A 9231-nucleotide genomic window follows, 5' to 3' on the forward strand; every position below is an offset into this window, starting at 1 on the left:
GATATGAAGGTTATCTATCTTCAATCTATCTATCTCTTCAATCGCGCTGGTTTTTCTCGCCAGGCTTGTATACTAAAAAAGAGGGCGCCTGGCAAACACTAGGACATTCGCGAGATTCCTCGATAAGTCATGATCCTTCTAGAAACTCCAACGCGCATGCTCCCAGCGTGACTTCCGCTGTCGTAACATAACTTTAAATATTTTATACTTCCTCGTTTATAGTACTACAAAATAGCAGACAACGATGAAAAGCTTAATTTCTGCTTAAACCGCTGATACACGTACTTTTGTGAAGTATCAAACAGCACTGGAGTTGGTAACAAATCACTTACGACTTTTGTCAGATTTTCTATCCAAATTCTAGAATGACAGTCAATATTATTTCAGTATCATAGGTAATCCGATTTCACGGCTAATTTCTTCAACTTTCCCATGATTTACAACCCAAAAAAATCAGATGTATACTTGTAGAATGCCACAGAAAAAAAGGGAGATAAGTTATCGTAAGTATTTACCTAACTTATACGGAATTGTCTACTGCACTTCTGACATTACCTTTAGAAGATGCAGAAATGCTAGCTTTAATATTTCTCGCATATCAAATACGGAAGCAGGGATACTTAACAATAACCACTTTTACATTATGAAACACCGAGAGAGCCATACTTAACAATAAACACTCTTACTTCGAATTTCATCAAAAAAAATTACGGGGTTTCCTATTGATGTTTCTGCAAAAGATTTAAAATTGTTTGTTGAATTTTCGCGCAAAGCTACTCGAGGACTATCAGTGCTATCGGTTCCTAGTTAGATAGAGAGATACTCAACACCACCAACTTCCAACTCTTGGGCTATTCTATTAACAAATAATGGACTGATCATCACATTGTAATGCCCGCACGACTGAATGTGAGAGCATGTTCGGCGATAGGTTTCGCTCCCGCGACACACAGGCCTTAACCACCAGGATAGCAAAAGATTAACAGATTCGTTTACATATGTATTACTAATGTCTTGGAAATGTATGAGTACTCCAACTTGATACCAATCTTCAAACAAATATCTTATGGTCGCATTAGGTGAATTACATAATTTCCTTAAATCGATTTTGTTAAACTTCGTTCAGATCCCTTGTTACTTGGTGCAAAAATGTCCTCACCGTTATTTTAATGAAAAATATGTAAGAAGTTGATTTGATACAATCTCAGAATTTACTATCCAACTGTCACAAATTCTCCAAGTTTATTTCCGCCGAAAATACAAACATGTGACAATCTAACCTATGTTATCTCTCTGCTTTTGAATATTTTCACTAAATTCGCTTAGCTTTCTAACGATTTTACAACGGTTCAGTCTAAGGGTTGTTGCCAAATGGCCTGTCATTACTAGGTGGTTAAGGCGCTTGATTCGCCGAGGGTTCGAATCCTCGTCCCACCAAACATGCTTGCCCTTTCAGCCATGGGGGCGTTATAATGTGTAATCAATCCCCTTATTCGTTGGTAAAAGAGTTGGCGGTGGGTGGTGATGACTAGCTGACTTCCCTCTAGTCTTTCACTGCTAAATTAGGGACGGCTAGCGCAGATAGCCCTTAAATAGCTTTGCGCGAAATTCAAAACCTTTCAAGTGCCGCGGCTATTGAGGATTTCCTCTTGTTTTCCCTTTTTATTAGTTATATTTTTGTGCGCCAACAATACCAAGTGTGGGGTGCGCACATACCCCATTAGGTTTTATTACTTATCAGGATCTCTTCCAGCCTACCCTCAACTGGATTATTTTCAGTAGGATTAGAGTAAATTAATCAATGAGAGTTAGTGTGTGGTTAAATACATCAATCGAAAGGGTTTCACCTCCTGAAATAATATAGAAATAATCTATAATTAGATCTGAAATCGGATTAGAGTAAACTAATCAATGAGAGCTAGTGTGTGGTTAAATACATCAATCGAAAGGGTTTCACCTCCTGAAATAATATAGAAATAATCTATAATTAGATCTGAAATCGGATTAGAGTAAACTAATCAATGAGAGTTAGTGTGTGGTTAAATACATCAATCGAAAGGGTTTCACCTCCTGAGGCCAAAACTATAATTAGATCTGAAATAGGTCAAGAGATGACAGAGCTATGAGCTAAAAGTTTGTACTGGATAAAGAACAAACAAAAACCAACTCAGAACCGTTTTATGAGCCGCTATGCTGCGGCTAAAAAACAATATAGCTTAGCAATTTAGCATTATTTGGATTTTGACTAACCGTAAGAGTGTTGAAAGAAAGGTGTTACTTAACCTTCATGTTACTGTTGTAATGTTCTGATTTCAAAATTAAGGACAACAGGGAAAACACAATTGAAAATTGTTTGAAAAGTACCAAAATATTTTTCGGTAATGTAGTGCATAATGTTTTCATAACTTAGTTGGAAGGAAAAACAAACAAGCTAATGATATAAATGATTACGTAATTTATTTCAATAAAAAAAAAGGAAAACAAACACAACGTTTGTTTTGGAATCATTCCATAATTGTTTTAGATTAAACTGTCATTTTTTAAACATCAGTGTCGTTTTACTGATATGTATAGTCTATTACCATTTTAGCCTAAATTTAACGAACAATTACAGGGTGGTCCATAATTATCATTACTATTTTAAAATACAATAATTAAATGACTAAGGAAATACAACCATAAAGTTTTCAACACCTTGTAACCCAACTTAAACAGTTTTTATTATAATGTTTTTGGATGTTGGTTTTTTATTCACTCAAATGAGTAGTGTTACCCCGTAAAATGGCTACCGTGCAAGAAAAAGCTCAATGCGTTGTTTGGCTTGCAGAGGCCAAGTCAGTGACTGTGGTGAAGCGGTCAGTCTACGGATTTACAATGCTAAAATCCGGGCTTTGATTCCCTTCGGTAGACACATCAGATAAACGATGTGGCTATAAGAAAAACACACAGTTGTGCAGCGTAATTACAGACGCCAGTACAAGAATGAAGTATGGGAGTACGTTAAGGATATCGTTTATCGTAAATATCAAGGATCTAAAGACCAAGAGAATGGACGCCATCGCCACTGTAACTTTGCAGCGAACGTGTACTGAAATTGAATATCGATTAGATGTGTTAAGAGCCACTAATGGTGCCGTAAAAGTCTACTGATGACATATCAATAAAAACATTTTGAGTTGGGCTACAATAATTTGAAAACTGCATGGTTGTATTTCTTTAGTTAGTTAATTATTAAATTTTAAAATAGATGGATAATTTTGGACCACCGTGTACTGTAGTATGGCGAAAACGCAATTTCGACAAAAAATATTTACGTAATTAGTTCACTGTGAGAATAACTCCTATTAAAATAACTTACCACTCTTTTCATATTATACTATATTACTATTAGTAATAAGCACTGACTCTAAAGTAATAAACACAACGTTAAACGAATCACAGGCCTAAAGTTGAGTTTATTACTTCATTCAATACTTGGTAAATAGTATGATTTAGTATGTATGCTAGGCCTAACCAAGCTTGATTTGCTGATGTCCGCAATAGATGGTTTTTTACTAATATTAGTAGAATTTAAGTAACATTACCAGTAAGGTTAAGACAATATAAAAAAAAATTAGGCCTTATTGAAATTTAGTCACATATTACTTTCAACACTAAGCCTAATGTTAGATATAAACTTAAGAAACGTACATAAATTGAACTTATGCTCGGGTCTTGTAAGTTGCAAATAACTTAGGCCTACGCTATATCTATTTATTAAATAAAATATGTATCGCAACATAACTTAAGAACGTCGTATTATAACTAATGTTACACTAACTGACTAAGTCAAATTTGACTTGTCCTGAGAGTTACTAACACTAACAGGTTATTAGACATAATAACGTTAAGCGTCCAAAATTTAGTCATATAATGATATAGTTATACAATGGTTAAGCCTAGGCTAATATTACGCGAACTTAAATTTAAAATGGTATTAAAAACTCAAATTTATACTAAAACATTAACGGCGTTTCAATCAAACGCCTTTCGTCAGCCCAAGTCTTGAAATTTATGGGTGTTTTTTTTTAAATGTTGGTTATATTACTGTTATAAAGTAATATTTTTTTTTTACAATCTTAATATTAACTACCGATAAGATGCTATGCATTTAAAAATTAGAATGAAACTGAAAACCTGGCAATCGGTGCCGTAAAGGTAATTAATCATATTTTACTACGTTAGGCCTAACTGCCCTAAAATTTCCCCGTCGTGAATAAATATTTACTATATTATGATAAACTGTTAGTGAGCTTGAGCTTTAATTATGTTTCAACACTCACCAAGAATAAAAATTTCACTTCTAAAGATTTTCACTCAGCTATGCTTAAAAATTTTAGCAGTAGTTATGAGCACGAAATTCATTCACGTCAGGCTAGTTTGCCGACATATGTATTCTGAATACATTCGAATATGCGTCAGTTGAAGTACAATAACTTTTGAACAGCGCGTTCGTGCAATTTGATTGGAGTTCTAAAACATGCTCATTCTATAAAATTTTTCGTTCTTACGCGGAAATGATATTTTAATATTCATATATTCATATACAAATTAGAATAGTTGCCATGATTAATTTTCTGAAACGATATTTAATTCGTAAAACAGAATTAACAAAAATATTTTGTTTATATTAATCGACGTTTAGTGTTTACATTATTCTGGTTTTAGTAAGAGTATGAGGCAGGTACTATTTTAAAATGTCACCAAAAGAAATAAAAATAAAATCATATGTGTGTAAAAATAACATGAACAGTCCAATCGCACAAAAATCTGTGGGTTCAGCTTCTCGTAACTTGTCCAGTTTATTTTTGTATGGAGTTACATAAATATTCGTTTTCTTTTCGAGTTACATGAGGTATGCATTGTTGAACAGGCAGTATAACTGAAAGTATTATCTTTGTGAACCAACACCTTATTGGCCTTAATTCCAGACGAAGATCGTACTTGATTACGTCGCGCACTGTTGCCATTGGCTTTTGTGTTTGTGGATTCTCGCCTGTTAGAAGATGTTGCATTTTGATTACCACGACTGGGGTACGAATTGTTGAAGATTTTTTTTTTCTGGATGATTCTGGTGCCACAGTTTGATCCATATTCCTTTTTCTTCCCAATATCGTTAAGAACAAGGGGCATTCCCACCTTCGAAATTCTAAATCTCCGATTTAAACACATCATGATCTGACTGTATGAATATTTCGCCTCGAAAGGGGCTGTTTCATACCCTTTCCAAAATATACTTTAGGTGGCATCACACTGTCTATGAAATGCCAAATAATCTCAAAATGTAGTTCTGATAACACCGATTTACCGCGACTTTATATCGGCTATGGCTGTCATATGATTTACTGATGTATATGATCAAAATCCTTTTAGATTATTGCATTCAACCTCTGTATAACTTGTAAAGTTATGAGTGACTTTTCCCTTCTAATATCACTTAAAACGTCATGTGTGTTATGTAACATGTAAAGTTATAAGTGTCTTTTTCGTTTAAGAGTTGCAGAATGTTACTTTTTTATCTTTAATGTGGTTTTTAAAGACTCTTTGAGACATTTTTAATTGAAATGTAGAGATCATTAGTTATTCGTAGAATTGCTATAATAAGTATCCAAGACAAAATAAATGCTGCAATAAAAATTACACAAACAAATGAAGTGATACTAGTTGGATAGATTTTAAGACGATTTTCAATCCCTACTGTTACGACAGCAGAAGTCATACAACGCTGGGAGCATGAGCGCTGGAGTTTCTCGAAGGATCATGAATTTTCCTGCCAACTCTAGTTTGTTCCAGGCGCCCTCTTTTTTAGTATACAAGCCCGGCAAATAAAGCCAGCAAAAAAAGATAAAATTGCATAGATAGATATAGAGATAGATAATTGAGTCAAGCGAACAGTAGACACCGTAAGTAAAGTGTGTGAATCGCTATGAATTATAGCGTGTGTTTATAAAAGCAGTTAAGTTAAAGTGACTGTAAAAATTCTGTGTATTACAAAGTTGTATCGAGAAAGAATAAACTAGTTTTATTTAAGAAAGGATTTGCATCGCTGAAGTTCCTCGGAAAGTATTTATACCGGAAATTAACAAACGAACAGAAACGTAACACTACTTTAGTTGGCAAACGTTGTCTGCTTCATTCAGCTATACAGATCACAATGCCAACCAAAAGATCGTTTTAATATAAGTTTTATAATTTCTTTGTAGTGATTCGTTGCGCCATCTTTCTTCAAAATAACTAGCAAATTCTATTTCATTTTCAGGGCACAGCAAAGAGCCATTGAGCTAAGCTAACTCTTCCCATTATCTACCATCACCCTACTCTAAACTACATATGAACTCCCCTTTCCAATATCCAAACATGATATTTAATAAAAGAGGCTAACATTCGCGGGCGAATGCAACATGTCTCTGCCACGCAATTCCAATATGGCCAGTTTTGACACCATAAAAGTAAAAAAAAAATGTCTATATCACTACTTGAGACCTGCAAGAAGGAATTTTAGTACCAAATCCCATGCAAATAGGTTGATATACACATTAATAGTTCACGAAAACCCCAAATTCCACTTTCGTCGCTGAAAAATTGAGCAAAAGACAAAAATTCAAAAACTATCTATATCTCTGTTTAAGACTTGAAAATAGAATCTTTGTACCAAATTCCACGTAAACTGGTCGAAACAAAGTTAAGTAATTGACCGAAACCCCTGAAATTTTAATTTGAGTTATTTTAGAATGTACCAGTTAGATACATGTATGTAAAGGGGTGTATTAAATTTGGTTAAAAATTAAAGATAAGATGTTTATTATTCTAATTATTATCTTTATTATTATTTTTTCTTGAATGGACTTTTGCAATTTTCCCTTTTTTTGAATTCGTAATATATATACTATTACATGAAGACTATTTCGTATAATGAATTCAATCTATTTATAATCTACAAGTAATACTTTACTCTTAAATATATTATCTTGACAGTTTGAAACTGTCTATTCAATAAAGTATATTAGAGGGCGCTTCTGTACATTTTGTAAAGGAAGACAAAAAATAAACGATTCTGAAGTGCTTTAGCCTTTCGGATTAGTTAATGGAGGAGTCCCGAAATACGTGTTTTAGGCATTGATGATTAAAACATTTGAAGATGGGAGGTATAGATTTCAAATTTATTAATTATCTAGTAACTAAATTTTACGTCTAGCCAAGTAGTATTAAAAATTTGCTACTTTCATATTATATTTATAATTCACTTATTTTTTTTAGCCGGCGGGAGTAACTTGGTTAGTTCAATAGTTGGTACTGGTACTGTGGTAGTGCAGTACTGGTAGTGGTAACTGTGTCGACTAAAATTTGTACCTTTTAGAACTTTTAAGTTCAGCATTTTATTTCATAGCTGTAACTTGAGAACGCCAAACTATCAGACATATTCCTCGATTAATGTCTAATGAGTTTCTAATGCTAATTCATGAATTACGTATTCATTTTTTGATACTATGCACTACTGGTAGTGATACTGTGGTGTGTGGTAGTGGTAGAGTATACACATACTCTTGTATCTCAGTGAGTAATTTTACTTTTTATAAAGTAACATGTGGGTGACAGTGAACCATTTGGTTGTTCAGGTTTAATTTTATGGCTGTCCTTGTACACCCACTTTTGAGGAAAAGTAAAAGCTTAAATACATTCATTATTTTTCAGATACTATAGTTTCCATCTTTAAAGTTTAAACTCTTATAAAGTGCAGACCTCTACTAACTGCTGATTATGGCAAGTTAAACCATTAGCCAATTTTCTTGTTTGAAAAGTAATATTGTCTATATTGGAGCCTAGCATGTCTTTTCCAAATTTTAAACTTGTGTCCCATTGATCCTCCAGACACTCTTGGAAACTTCAATAAACCCTTAAATTATCATAGTACCCTCCTCTGAACCATTTACAGTAAGTCAGTATCATTTAATATATAAGGAGGCCAGAACTGTGCACAGTATTCTGAATGAGGCCAAACTAATGATCTGCACAAAAAATACTTGCCTCTTTCATCTTACAATCAGTTTGTTTATGAATACAGTCTATTAGCATTGCTAATAGCAACAGACCACTAACTTTTCTTCTTCCGTCATGCTGTTGAATGATTCCCTTCTATGTTACATATGTGATTCAAATTATGATAACCCAGGTGCATTATTTTGCAATTACAATAATTAACAGTCATTTCCTGCCAAATATTTGTCTTAAGAAACTGATCCAAGTCATTCTGTAGTACTCCAACATTCTCAGTACTCAAGATTTTGTTATTTATATATTAGTGGCACATGGATTTCTCACTGATTAGACTTAGATCTGGTCTGGTTGCTGCTGGAATGTTATAATTACCCATTACAGGTACCAGAGAAAATGAGCTCCTGTTGCCAGTAATGTAGCATGTAGTACAAGGCATGATTAAGTGATCTTAAGAGATTTTTTATTAAAGTTACAGATACAAAATAAAATTGGTGTACATCAAGAAGTATCTGGTATTATATGTAACCTGCAAGGGCTACTCTCTTGGCTATATTTGTGAAGAATGTTGACCGGTAGTGTATTCACAGTATTGTTTGTACTACTCAGAGAAAAATCAGCTGCACTATGGAAAGATTTGATGGAGAATTTGAGAAAATAGCTTTATCACTTGTAATTGACACATGCTATGGTAATTGATTAATTTATGAAATTGGCTGAAGCTTATTCTGTCACTAATACTTCACCAAAGTTCCTAGCTGAGCACTAGATGTGTCACTTTAGAACATCTGATAAAATTCATACAAATCAATGAAAACACTTTAAAAGTTTTCTAATTTATGTTGATTACTAGGCATAATGGAAATGTGTGTTTCTCCATATCATTCTGAAAAAAAAATTAAAGTTCATAACAGCCTGATAAAGTGTCACTATGTCCTACCGAGTAACTGACTGTTTCTCTGAAGTTGTTGATGTATGATTGAGAAATTATACTTCATATCCATATAATATACAGTTGTCCATCTAATGCACCTAATCCTGAACCTTCATATGCATATAATATACAGTTGTCCTTCTAATGCACCTACTGCTGAAATTGAGTCAAGCGAACAGTAGGCACTGTAAGTAAAGTGTGTGAATCACTGTGATTTATAGCGTGTGTTATAAAGGTTGTTAAGTTTAAAGTGACTGTGGAAATTA

General features: G+C 33.6%; 1 long non-coding RNA gene across 1 annotated transcript in view; it reads right to left on the reverse strand.

Moving 5' to 3' along the window:
• Positions 1 to 4433, reverse strand: part of LOC111089739 — a 10334-nt gene extending 5901 nt beyond the window's left edge. Inside the window, exon 1 of the long non-coding RNA XR_002613948.1 lies at positions 4323 to 4433. This is a non-coding gene — a long non-coding RNA (uncharacterized LOC111089739). The remainder of the gene's footprint in view (positions 1 to 4322) is intronic.
• Between the last annotated feature and the right edge of the window lie 4798 nt (positions 4434 to 9231).

This window comes from Limulus polyphemus, unplaced genomic scaffold (assembly GCF_000517525.1).
Source record: "Limulus polyphemus unplaced genomic scaffold, Limulus_polyphemus-2.1.2 Scaffold7232, whole genome shotgun sequence".
NCBI lineage: Eukaryota > Metazoa > Arthropoda > Merostomata > Xiphosura > Limulidae > Limulus > Limulus polyphemus.